We start from the raw sequence: 14,005 nt of genomic DNA, 5'->3' as shown, positions 1-14,005 counted from the left end.
ACTCCAGGCCGCTGGATGCGCGGAGGTGACATACCGAAGGGCCTGCTCCAACTCCTGGTTGGCCCGCTCTGTCTGGGGGTGGTACCCTGACGAGAGACTCACGGTGGCCCCCAGCTCCTTGCAGAAACTCTTCCACACCTGTGAAGAGAACTGGGGACCACAATCTGATACAACATCCGATGGTATCCCATGCAGCCGCATGACGTGGTGGACCAGGAGGTCTGCCGTCTCCTGGGCCGTCGGGAGCTTCGGGAGGGCCACGAAGTGGGCCGCCTTGGAGAACCGGTCCACTATCGTGAGAATCACGGTGTTGCCCTGGGACGGCGGGAGGCCCGTGATGAAATCCAGGCCGATGTGAGACCAGGGGCGATGAGGCACTGGCAGGGGTTGGAGGAGGCCCGTCGTCCTCCGATGGTCTGCCTTGCCCCTGGCGCAGATGGTACAGGCCTGGACGTAGTCCCGGACGTCGGTTTCCAGGGACGCCCACCAGAAGCGCTGCTGGACTACTGCCACGGTCCTACGCACTCCGGGATGACAGGACAGCTTGGACCCGTGACAGAAGTCCAATACGGCAGCTCTTGCCTCTGGTGGGACGTACAGTCGGTTCTTGGGGCCAGTCCCCGGGTCCGGGCTCCTTGTCAGGGCCTCCCGGACGGTCTTCTCCACGTCCCAGGTGAGGGTGGCCATGACAGTGGACTCGGGGATGATGGTCTCGGTGGGGTTCGACAGCCCCGCTTTGGCTTCTTCTTCGTGCACCCGGGACAATGCATCTGGTTTTTGGTTCTTGGTCCCGGGGCGATACGTGATCTGGAAGTCAAAGCGCCCGAAGAACAGAGACCAGCGGGCTTGCCTGGGGTTCAGCCGCTTGGCGGTCCGGATGTACTCCAGGTTCCGATGGTCCGTGAAAACCGTGAAGGGCAACGATGCCCCCTCCAGCAGGTGTCTCCACTCTTCAAGAGCCTCCTTCACCGCAAGAAGTTCCCGATTGCCGACGTCATAGTTCCGTTCAGCGGGGGTCAACCTCCGGGAATAAAAGGCACAAGGATGGAGAACCTTATCAGCCTCCACGCTCTGGGACAGCACTGCTCCTATCCCTGAGTCAGAGGCGTCCACTTCTACTATGTACTGGCGATCAGGATCAGGCTGCACCAGAACTGGTGTGAACACTGAATCCAACAGAGGTAACGGGTATCGGTTGCGAACCGTGATCTCGTTCAGCCCTCTGTAATCAATGCATGGACGGAGTCCGCCGTCTTTTTTACCCACAAAAAAGAAACCAGCACCCATCGGGGGGTGGAGTTCCGGATCAGCCCGGCAGCTAAGGAGTCCCGGATGTAGGTCTCCATTGATTCGCGTTCCGGACGTGAGAGGTTGTACAACCTAATGGACGGGTACTCAGCGCCCGGGACCAAATCGATGGCACAATCATACGGCCGGTGCGGGGGAAGAGTGAGCGCCAGATCTTTGCTGAAAACGTCAGCAAGATCATGGTACTCCTTTGGCACCGCCGATAGATTGGGGGGAACTTTGACCTCCTCATTAGCCGTAGTGCCGGGAGGGACCGAGGATCCTAAACACTCCCGGTGGCAGGTTTCGCTCCACTGCGTGACTACCCCGGACGGCCAATCTATCCGGGGATTGTGCTTCACCATCCATGGAAAGCCCAAAATCACTCGGGAGGTAGAAGGTGTTACATGGAACACTATCTCCTCCCTGTGATTCCCAGACACAACCAAAGTCACTGGTTGTGTCTGATGTGTGATTAGTGGAAGCAGGGTGCCATCTAGTGCTCGCACCCGCAATGGTGTCGGCAGAGCCACCAGAGGGAGCCCTACTTCCTTTACCCATCTGCTGTCCAGCAGATTCCCTTCAGACCCCGTGTCTACCAGCGCTGGGGCGTGAAGGGTTAAATCCCCACAAAGGATTGTTACTGGATTCGTGCAGATTTGCGGGGTTTTCCCGCATGCGTGTTATGTCCCACCCTTAGCCCAGTTTCTAAGGACGGTCGTTGTAGTTTGGCCGTTTGGGGGCAGTCCCTCTGCATGTGCTCGCAAGAGCCGCAGACAAAACACTCCCCTCGGGCCAGCCTCCTTTGTCTGATATTTGATCTTAATTTGGCCCTGCTCGTGTCCCTAGCCTCCTCAGCAGGGGGAGCTGTAGCCATACGGAGCTCTCTGGCAGTGAAGCGTGGGGACGACGTCACCTTGTCGGAACCGGAAGGGGGAGGGACGGCTCGTGCCCGGTCACGCCCCCCGGCCTGCTCCCGACGATGCTCGTTTAAACGGTTGTCTAAGCGTATAACTAAATCGACAAGCCCGTCAAAATCCCGCGGTTCCTCCTTAGCCAGTAGGTGCTCCTTAAGGACCGGGGGCGCGGAGCGCAACGTTTTCCAGCCAGACCTCGCCGCCGCGATGCGGAAGTCGACTGCATACTCGGCTGCGCTACAGCGCCCCTGTCTCATCGACAGCAGCACATTCGAAGCGGTCTCGCCTCTGTTGGGATGATCAAACACTTGTTTGAACTCCCGTACAAACCCAGTATAAGACGTTAGGAGCCGTGAATTCTGCTCCCAAAGCGCCGTAGCCCATGCGCGTGCCTCCTCGAAGCAAATTAATAACATAAGCCCCCGGCTAGCATCTGATGCGTACATGACAGGGCGCTGTGAAAAGACGAAAGAACACTGCATGAGGAAGTCCACGCACGTCTCGACACAGCCCCCGTACGGTTCCGGAGGACTTATGTATGCTTCAGGGGACGGTGGGGGGGTTCGTTGAACGACCAGTGGAATGTCTGATACAGGCCCAGGACCAGCCAGAGGAGTGGCTGCAGCAGCGACCTGATCGCGCGCTTCCACCCTGGCGGTGAGAGCCTCCACCCTCCGATTAAGGAGGACACTCTGCTCGGTCACTAAATCTAACCGAGCCGTGAAGGCGGTTAAGATATGCTGCAGCTCACTCAACACGCCTCCCGCTGACGCCTGCGCTCCTGGCTCTTCCATTGGCCGTTCAAGCTCGGGTTGACGCCCCTCGGAATCCATGACGATGGCCGAGAAATCCTGTTGGGAAGGTGTCGTAGCACGGACCCACAACAGGGGGCTCAAATGAACGGACAATGAATAAGCCAAAAAGGTAACAATTTAATGTTGCGATAATACACAACGAAACGTACTGTAATCTGCACAGTCAATTTAACACCAGGTGACGTGTGGGCAGGCTCGAAGATAGAAGACCCCCGACGAGAGAGAAGCTGCGTCCCACACGGCTTCCACCACCAACGTCTGAAGAACACCGGAGCCGCCAAGTCCCGAGTCCCCAGGTGGCCTCTGTCTTCGGCTGTCGACCCTGTACTGCTGGCAGAAAGCAGAAATATGATGAGTGAGTTGAGTCCGCACACTCAGTAAATCCACAGTTAACGAGGGAGGAAGCGCCTCCACCTCCAAGCACACACTCGTGCAGCTCCTGTGTGAGCACTTATCTGGGTGGGAGGTGTTGCGAAGCCGTCGCTGAACACCTCAAACGCCACCTCCACAGACGAGTCTCACCGACAGGAAAACGGCTGCAAAGAAGAGTTTAGACAGATACACAGTCTTAAGTTCACAGAGAAATTACCTTGGTAATGGTAGTCGATTTCTCGGCGGGGAGGTGGAGTTGCAGTCCGGCTTTTATGGTGGTGATGATGAACGAGTGACAGCTGGTGCAGAGGATGAGTGACAGCTGTCACTTCTTCTGGGTCTGGCGCCCTCTCGTGCTTGGAGCCCGCACTCCAAGCAGGGCGCCCTCTGGTGGTGGTGGGCCAGCAGTACCTCCTCTTCAGCGGCCCACACAACATTGTTAGAGTGTTCTTTTTATTATTGGCATTTATTCTTTCATTGTTAAAGGTTTTTTTGTTTGTTTGTTTAGTACTACCCTTATATACATGTTACTATAATAATATTATTAGTAACAAAAGTGTTATTTTTAGTATATTAGTTGTACCAGAGTATAAATCACAGGACCTTCCAAACTAGTAAAAAAAAAAAAAAAAAAAAAACCTATACTTTGTAAAATGCATTTTATTGTGTTTTTTTTAAAAAAATTTAGCTGTGTTGACAATTCTGATGACATCATTTAGGCTCACAAAAAGGTGAACCCCATTAACTCTCGTATGTGTAACTCGCGTTTCGACTTGACTCACGATCGATTAGTGAGTACTCTGTAAAGGCTACTGTATGTTTTTGGTCAACCTCATTAACTCACGGTTTCAGATAGCTCACATTTGAATTTTTGGAGGTTCACCTGTATTAGTTTTAACTTTGCAGAGAGGAGGTGACTTTCAGTATGCTAAAAAATCAACTGTCACTAACGTATAATGCCACCTTATATGTGCCAGACTTGTTTCATACAAGCTTTTGTTTTTCCCCTCTCCCTTTAAAAAAAATTTCTCCGGCAGTGAAATTGTTTGAGGTGATTGAGACAGAGAAGACACTTTATTTGGTGATGGAGTATGCCAGTGGTGGTGAGTGAACGCATAATTCATACCCAGCAAATGTGACTATTGCAAGAATTTTTTGTACATTATTTGTGGTTGCTATCTGCACTGGTTGGGTGCTGAAACAATGCCATAATCATGTAACGCTTTCAGCACTGCATGCCATAAGTTAATTCTGTCCTTTAATATTCAATTTAATATTAGTCAGAAGCATATGGTGTTTGCACATTCCTAACTTTCTGTGCTTATCGTGTTAAGATGGTTCTTTCTGGTGCTTTCCAGAAAACATGAGTGTAGATTTCATGTATTATTTTTAACAGTGGCTTCTCTGTGCCAAAGCTGTGACTGGTGAGGCAACAAGCAAAAGCTGTTACATCCACTTTCTCCAATCACAGTCACTGAAGCTTGTTACTGCGTTAGACTTGTCATAGTTTTCATGGCTTTCCCCACTAGTCTCCTTTTTGCATTCTCGCAGTCGGCGTGACATCACACATGACATAATTTCTAGGCGCTATCTTTGTTTAGGGGAAATGTGAGCATGCCCACAAAGTTTGTTGTTTCTGTACTTTCAAGATTGTTTTTTTGATGATGTATCAGTACGAAGAGATTTCACCTGAGGCACGGAAACGATACAGAAAGAAGCTGGAGTTGGCAGGAATCCGAAAATATCTATAAGATTATTGCAGCCAACTGGTTAGACGATACTAAACAATGGCCTGAGATTGATTACAAAGACGTCTGCACATACTTCATCAAGAGTCTTTGTGAGTATTCTTTTATATATAAGAATATTAATAATTGTATCAGTTAAGCCCCGATCACACGGCACTAACGATGGGCACCGAAGCCAAAACGAAACAAGAAATCTGGACTTATGTTGACTTTCGGAGACATTGTTTAACCGTCATCCAGCTTTGTTTCTGTAGCTGGTGCTTTGTCAGTATTTTCAAACTTTTGAAAAAATGTGAACGGCTCCTGACGACAACCTCAATTCATAAATGATAATATTAACACAAAAGTACTTACCACATGAAATGGGCAGAATACAGATAGCAGGACCAGACTTTCGTTGATACTCCCCATTGGTGTTTACAGTGGCCCTGTTGATTGCAGCGAGCCATTTTTCATGCCTGCATTTCTCAGATGGTAATATAGAACTGCCGTTCGGGATAACTCTTGGTTGGCTGTACAACCCGGAACACAACAACTTTTGGCATTTTCGTGCTGCTTTCAATGTTACCGAAGTCACTCAATTCTCCCAAACAAAGATGGCAGCTCCCTTCTGGCTAGGAAGTTCCCGGATGTCTGACTGTGAAAATGGCCACTCTAGACAGATTTGCCATATTGTTCAAACTCTTACCTTTTCTTAATGACTGATTTAACTCAAATCTAAGGCAAATGTAAATCAGCTCTAATGAAATAGTGAGAAAAGAACAAGCTTCTTTTTGTGAAACAGCTTAGCAGCTGTTGTCCAATTATTTATGGCCCTTTATAAAATGGGCATCCACACAAAATTGCTGCAATTCTAACACCGTTGATCCACTTTGGAGTGATTACCCTCAAATCAATGCTGAGAATCTGCAATTCAAGCTCATATTCATTATTTGGTATGAATTCTAATATTTTGTGATAATGTTTTTTAAAAACCCTTTGCTGCTATGCATATATTTGTGGCTCTAACGGTATATGACTGATGTGTATAGCTGTGACACAAGTAACACCAGATGATGTCTACGGTCACAGTCAGGATGATGATGATTCTGATTGGTAATTGTGTGATGTCTTTATACTTCAGGAGAGGTATTTGACTATCTGGTAGCTCATGGCAGAATGAAGGAGAAGGAGGCCAGGTCCAAGTTCAGACAGGTGAGTCATCACTATTGCGGGACCCTCTGTCGTCATTCAATTACTTTTTCCAGCAGAAACACTGCACCAAGATCAGGCGTTGTCACTAACTGCAGAGGAAAGATGGAGGGCAGATATATCTGGAGAGCAGGGGTTGAGGACACTTCCTTTGCAGATGCTGCGCTGACACCTAGTGGTGCCACGACAGCAATAGCCCATCTACAGTGTATTTCTCTTATGCTCAATTATGGCTTGTAATCAAAATGAAGCATCATTACAATCAGTCGTATTTTTAGAATTTAGAATTTTTGTAAATACTGTATCATCTAACAAAACAAATGTTTTGATTACATCGACACTGTCACGTTTCAAAATCCCTTAATGATGGTCTTCCATGACTCGTGCCAGTATGTGTGATGCACTCTGGGCTGTGTCTGCATGTAAGACTGTGCACTACAGACGGGTCAACTCAGAAAGATCAAAGTGCTTGTGAACGTGCATGAGCGTACTCAGGTGGGTGGAATGTGTGAATGATTTTCACTTGATTGCTTTTGTGGGATACTTTGTATTGTTTAGCATTTTTGGTTTTTAATCATTGTTTCCTGTTCTTGTTGTTATCAGTGCTGTGCTGCAAATGGAACCTTAATTTCCCTGACCTTGCCCAAGGCATCAATAAAGTTCTATCTATCTGTCTGTATGGCAGTGACATTCTGTCATCTGCCATAGCAACAACTTACTTTGTGTTAACTTGTAAACATGAGGTAGGGGTGAGATCAGACATGAAAAACTGACAACATTAACCTTAAAAAAGATGCCACAATCCACCATACTGGGTTTGAATCTTCACACAGTGGTGAATACGGTGAGAATGATGTGTGTGTTTGTTTTTCAGATTGTATCCGCAGTGCAGTATTGTCACCAGAGAGGATAGTACACCGGGATCTAAAAGTGAGGGTGTAAAAAAGTGCTTTTATGTGTTAATAAACCTGACGTCTTCTTCTTACGTGATTATATTTGTGTCAGTTAATGGGATTTGGCAGTCTAGACGGTGATTTCCTCAATGTCTCCCCTCCTTAGGCTGAAAACCTGTTGTTAGATGCAGACATGAACATCAAAATAGCAGATTTCGGATTTAGCAACGAATTCACCGTGGGCAGTAAATTGGATACGTTCTGTGGCTCCCCGCCCTACGCTGCTCCAGAACTCTTTCAGGGCAAGAAGTACGATGGACCGAGTGGATGTTTGGAGCCTTGGGGTTATCCTCTACACCCTGGTCAGCGGCTCACTGCCTTTTGATGGACAGAACCTAAAGGTGTGTCACTGTATTTGTTCTGTGTCACTGCCTGTGTTTGTGTTCATGTGCTGTTGTTCATACAGACATTAATGTTTTAAGTTTGATTGAAGGAGTCCCTGTTTCCGCCAGTTAACATAATTCCTGTGATAAAATATAACTGTCTCTTAATAACATTATGAAAGGAAGCAACTGTCTCTGCAGCCAGTGAATACTTGCTCATGCTTGGAGTTAACTGAATGTTTGCTTCCCTTTTTTAAGTACAGTCAATAATGGCCTTGCAGTTTATACAACTTAAAGGAAAAAACAACATAAAGAGCCCTATCCTGATGATTTGCATAATGCAGTTCATAGTACAGTTGCATCTGTTGGTGTGTTCAACTACACTTCATGTATTCTGAGCATAAAATAAGGCACATGGTGCAATGGGGATGTATTTAGTCAGTTAAAGAGTGACATCTCACATTATGTTTAAGAGCGAGGGTGAACTGGAAGTTAGCACAGTGCGATTTGGATAGTGGAATCAACTGAGAGGGTGTCTGGCGAGTTAATGGATCTGTGTGTAACGCATTAAAAAGCACATGCAGAGAGTACTCACCAAAGCTCCCTGAGGTGAAATAGTTAAGGTGAAGTTTTATTTGTCCATCACTTCTTTATTTTGTAATTGTTTTCAGTTTGTTATTGTACTCACCTTGTGAACCTGCTTATGTAGGCATGTCTCAGTCTTGTGCTATATAAACAGCAGGAAAACTATGCTCGACTTAAGACCACATTTTTGGTGTTCTGTGGCGCAGATGCTTTCTGCTGCCTCACGTTCCAGTGCTGTTCCTGACATAATTTTAAGACCAAGGGCATGTTGATGTAGAAGTGTACTTGCTGTTTAAATGATATTGGATTTGGCAGTAAAACTGACAGCAGCATAGGTTGGTAACTACTATAATAATGACACTTGCACTGAGCTCTGCACTGCTTTACTATGACTATAGGATAGTACCCACAGTGTATTGATATATTTTCTGGACAATAAGTCGCACTGCAGTATTGGTCGCATCTGTCCAAAAATACATTGTGAGGATAACAAAAAAGTCTCATCAGTCTACAAATTGAATTTCTGAAAGTGGTGCTACTTCTTCATGCACGAAAAATTAAAATGTGCATTATTTATTTAGCGAGCAGAAGCTAACAAGCAAATTAATATTATTGTATGATGCAGTGTAATTAAGCATTTGAAAAGTCATCACATTTATTTATAACACAAACACTGACCTCAGATTTTGGTTGCCAACCTGCTGTTGCTGTCTCTTACAGTCCAAACAAGTGGAAGGTCAAATAATATTAATTAATTATATTCCGTCTTTGTTGACAGAGTGTGGTCTTTCAGTTTGAGAACATGATTTCTTAAATTTTCTAATTCTCTAAGATATAGAACGTCTCTCATTCAAGACTTCTTCCTGTTTTACGGCAGTTGGCATGGTGTGTTACCTCCACTTTCTGCACCAAATTGTGAATTACAGTACCTCATTCAGTATACAGGAGCAGCTTCTCATGTGTGTAGATGGTCCCATATTTTTGCCATAGATGAGAAGGCAGTATTTTTTTCCTACAGTGCATCCAGAAAGTATTCAAAGCACTTCACTTTTTCCACATTTAATGTTAAAGCCTTATTCCAAAACAGAGTAATTTCATTTTTCCCTCATAATTCTACTCACAACACCCCATCCTGACAACATGAAAAAAATTGTTTAGTTTGTGTGTGTGTGTTTGTTTGTTTTTTTTTTTTTTTTTTTGGCAAATTTGTAAAAAAAAAAAAAAAAAGAAGAAAATCACTTGTACATAAGCATTCACACCCTTTGCTCAATACTTTGTTGATGCACCTTTGGCCACAATTACTAGTCCAGTCATATTGAGACCTGACCCACGACTAATTACATTTTTTTTTTTTTTTTTTTTTTGGTGGGATCCTCCTCTGATATACCCCAGGAATAACATGCGCAAACTAGAGAACAATGGAAGGGCCCAAAATATGCTACTATTTAATTAATTAGGTATGGACATCAAAAGAACCAGTCAAACAACTGGAAATCTTGTTTCTGTCATGAAACAAAGGACTGAAATGCTATACAAATACAGCTGTAGTGTTGTTAGAAATACTAGAAACTTAAATCGGGTGTCTGAAAGATTTCCAGTTGTTTGACTGGTTCCTTTGATGTTCATACCTAATTAACATGAATTAGCATATTTTGGCACTTTCCACCCATTGTATTCTTCTCTATTTTTAATATGTTATTCAATCAATCAATCAACTTTTTTCTTATATAGCGCCAAATCACAACAAACAGTTGCCCCAAGGCGCTCCATATTGCAAGGCAAGGCCATACAATAACCATGAAAAACCCCAACGGTCAAAACGACCCCCTATGAGCAAGCACTTGGCCACAGTGGGAAGGAAAAACTCCCTTTTAACAGGAAGAAACCTCCACAGAAACCAGGCTCAGGGAGGGGCAGTCTTCTGCTGAGACTGGTTGGGCTGAGGGAAAGAACCAGGAAAAAGACATGCCGAGAAGGGGGGCAGAGATCGATCACTAATGATTAAATGCAGAGTGATGCATACGGAGCAAAAAAAGAAAGAAACAGTGCATCATGGGAACCCCCCCACAGTCTACGTCTAAAGCAACATAACCAAGGGATGGTCCAGGGTCACCCGATCCAGCCCTAACTATAAGCCTTAGCGAAAAGGAAAGTTTTAAGCCTAATCTTAAAAGTAGAGAGGGTATCTGTCTCCCTGATCTGAATTGGGAGCTGGTTCCACAGGAGAGGAGCCTGAAAGCTGAAGGCTCTCCCTCCCATTCTACTCTTACAAACCCTAGGAACTACAAGTAAGCCCGCACTCTGAGCGCGAAGCGCTCTAATGGGGTATATGGTACTACGAGGTCCCTAAGATAAGATGGGACCTGATTATTCAAACCTTATAAGTTAAGAAGAAGAATTTTAAATTCTATTCTAGAATTAACAGGAAGCCAATGAAGAGAGGCCAACACGGGTGAGATATGCTCTCTCCTGCTAGTCCCCGTCAGTACTCTAGCTGCAGCATTCTGAACCAACTGAAGGCTTTTTAGGGAACTTTTAGGGACAACCTGAATAATAATGAATTACAATAGTCCAGCCTAGAGGAAATAATGCATGAATTAGTTTTTCAGCATCACTGCTGAGACAAGACCTTTCTGATTTTAGAGGATATTGCGTAAATGAAAAAGGCAGTCCCTACTATTTGTTTAATATGCGCTTTGAATGACATATCCTGATCAAAAATAACTCCAAGATTTCTCACAGTATTACCAGAGATCAGGGAAATGCCATCCCGAGTAACGATCTGGTTGACACCATGGCTTCCAAGATTTGTGGGGCCAGTACAATAACTTCATTTTATCTGAGTTTAAAAGCAGGAAATTAGAGGTCCTCCATGTCTTTATGTCTGTAAGACAATCCTGCAGTTTAGCTAATTGGTGTGTATCCTCTGGCTTCCATGGATAGTAAAGCTGGGGATCATCTGCGTAACATGAATTTAAGCAATACCGTCTAATAATACTGCCCAAGGGAAGCATGTATAAAGTGAATAAAATGGTCCTAGCACAGAACCTTGTGGAACTCCATAATTAACTTTAGTCGGTGAAGAAGATTCCCCATTACATGAACAAACTGTAATCTATTAGACAAATATGATTCAAACCACCGCAGCGCAGTGCCTTTAATACCTATGACATGCTCTAATCTCTGTATAAAATTTTATGGTCAACAGTATCAAAAGCAGCACTGAGGTCCAACAGAACAAGCACAGAGATAGTCCACTGTCCGAAGCCATAAGATCATTTGTAACCTTCACTAATGCTGTTTCTGTACTATGATGAATTCTAAAACCTGACTGAAACTCTTCAAATAGACCATTCCTCTGCAGGTGATCAGTTAGCTGTTTTACAACTACCCTCTCAAGAATCTTTGAGAGAAAGGAAGGTTGGATTGGCCTATATTAGCTAAGATAGCTGGGTCAAGTGATGGCTTTTTAAGTATGGTTTAATTACTGCCACCTTAAGGCCTGTGGTACATAACCAACTAACAAAGATAGATTGATCATATTTAAGATTGAAGCATTAAATAATGGTAGGACTTCCTTGAGCAGCCTGGCAGGAATGGTGGTCTAATAAGCATGTTGATGGTTTGGATGAAGTAACTAATGAAAATAACTCAGACAGAACAATCGGAGAGAAAGAGTCTAACCAAATACCGGCATCACTGAAGCAGCCAAGATAACGATACATCTTTGGGATGGTTATGAGTAATTTTTTCTCTAATAGTCAAAATTTTGTAGCAAAGAAAGTCATGAAGTCATCACTAGTTAAAGTTAATGGAATACTCAGCTCATAGAGCTCTGACTCTTTGTCAGCCTGGCTACAGTGCTGAAAAGAAACCTGGGGTTGTTCTTATTTTCTTCAATTAGTGATGAGTAGAAAGATGTCCTAGCTTCACGAGGGCTTTCTTATAGAGCAACAAACTCTTTTTCCAGGCTAAGTGAAGATCTCTAAATTAGTGAGACGCCATTTCCTCTCCAACGTACGGGTTTATCTGCTTTAAGCTACGGTTTGTGAGTTATACCACGGAGTCAGACACTTCTGATTTAAAGCTCTCTTTTTCAGAGGAGCTACAGCATCCAAAGTTGTCTTCAATGAGGATATAAACTATTGACGAGATACTCTAGCTCCCTTACAGAGTTTAGGTAGCGACTCTGCTCTGTGTTGGTATATGACATTAGAGAACATAAAGAAGGAATCATATCCTTAAACCTAGTTACAGCGCTTCTGAAAGACTTCTAGTGTAATGAAACTTATTCCCCACTGCAGGGTAGTCCCATCAGGGTAAATGTAAATGTTATTAAAAAAATGATCAGACAGAAGGGAGTTTTCAGGGAATACTGTTAAGTCTTCTATTCCATACCATAAGTCAGAACAAGATCTAAAATATGATTAAAGTGGTGGGTGGACTCATTTACTTTTTGAGCAAAGCCGATAGAGTCTAATAATAGATTAATGCAGTGTTGAGGCTGTCATTCTCAGCATCTGTGTGATGTTAAAATCGCCCACTATAATTATCTTATCTGAGCTAAGCACTAAGTCAGACAAAAGGTCTGAAAATTCACAGAGAAACTCACAGAACGACCAGGTGGACGATAGATAATAACAAATAAAACTGGTTTTTGGGACTTCCAATTTGGATGGACAAGACTAAGAGACAAGCTTTCAAATGAATTAAAGCTCTGTCTGGGTTTTTGATTAATTAATAAGCTGGAATGGAAGATTGCTGCTAATCCACCGCCCCGGCCCGTGCTACGAGCATTCTGACAGTTAGTGTGACTCGGGGGTGTTGACTCATTTAAACTAACATATTCATCCTGCTGTAACCAGGTTTCTGTTAGGCAGAATAAATCAACATATTGATTTATTCTGCCTAACAGAAACCTGGTTACAGCAGGATGAATATGTTAGTTTAAATGAGTCAACACCCCCGAGTCACACTAACTGTCAGAATGCTCGTAGCACGGGCCGGGGCGGTGTATTAGCAGCAATCTTCCATTCCAGCTTATTAATTAATCAAAAACCCAGACAGAGCTTTAATTCATTTGAAAGCTTGTCTCTTAGTCTTGTCCATCCAAATTGGAAGTCCCAAAAACCAGTTTTATTTGTTATTATCTATCGTCCACCTGGTCGTTACTGTGAGTTTCTCTGTGAATTTTCAGACCTTTTGTCTGACTTAGTGCTTAGCTCAGATAGATAATTATAGTGGGCGATTTTAACATCCACACAGATGCTGAGAATGACAGCCTCAACACTGCATTTAATCTATTATTAGACTCTATTGGCTTTGCTCAAAAAGGTAAATGAGTCCACCCACCACTTTAATCATATCTTAGATCTTGTTCTGACTTATGGTATGGAAATAGAAGACTTAACAGTATTCCCTGAAAACTCCCTTCTGTCTGATCATTTTTTAATAACATTTACATTTACTCTGATGGACTACCCAGCAGTAGGGAATAAGTTTCATTACACTAGAATCTTTCAGAAAGCGCTGTAACTAGGTTTAAGGATATGATTCCTTCTTTATGTTCTCTAATGCCATATACAACACAGTGCAGAGTAGCTACCTAAACTCTGTAAGGGAGATAGAGTATCTCGTCAATAGTTTTACATCCTCATTGAAGACAGCTTTGGATGCTGTAGCTCCTCTGAAAAAGAGAGCTTTAAATCAGAAGTGTCTGACTCCATGGTATAACTCTCAAACTCGTAGCTTAAAGCAGATAACCCGTAAGTTGGAGAGGAAATGGCGTCTCACTAATTTAGAAGATCTTCACTT

General features: G+C 44.0%; 1 protein-coding gene and 1 long non-coding RNA gene across 2 annotated transcripts in view; both read left to right on the top strand.

Annotated features, from left to right (window-relative positions):
- mark1 (MAP/microtubule affinity-regulating kinase 1) overlaps positions 1-14,005 on the top strand; it is a 145,998-nt gene that overhangs the window by 109,470 nt on the left and 22,523 nt on the right. The window lies entirely within an intron of this gene.
- Positions 4,429-7,416, top strand: LOC117523626. The gene is made up of 4 exons (XR_004564558.1): positions 4,429-4,494; positions 6,263-6,333; positions 7,205-7,260; positions 7,390-7,416. It is a non-coding gene; the product is annotated as an uncharacterized LOC117523626 (long non-coding RNA).

The sequence above is a fragment of the Thalassophryne amazonica genome, chromosome 13 (genome assembly GCF_902500255.1).
Source record: "Thalassophryne amazonica chromosome 13, fThaAma1.1, whole genome shotgun sequence".
NCBI classification, from domain to species: domain Eukaryota; kingdom Metazoa; phylum Chordata; class Actinopteri; order Batrachoidiformes; family Batrachoididae; genus Thalassophryne; species Thalassophryne amazonica.
The sequence above is the reverse complement of the archived record's forward strand: the minus strand, read 5'-3'. Positions and strand labels throughout refer to the sequence as shown.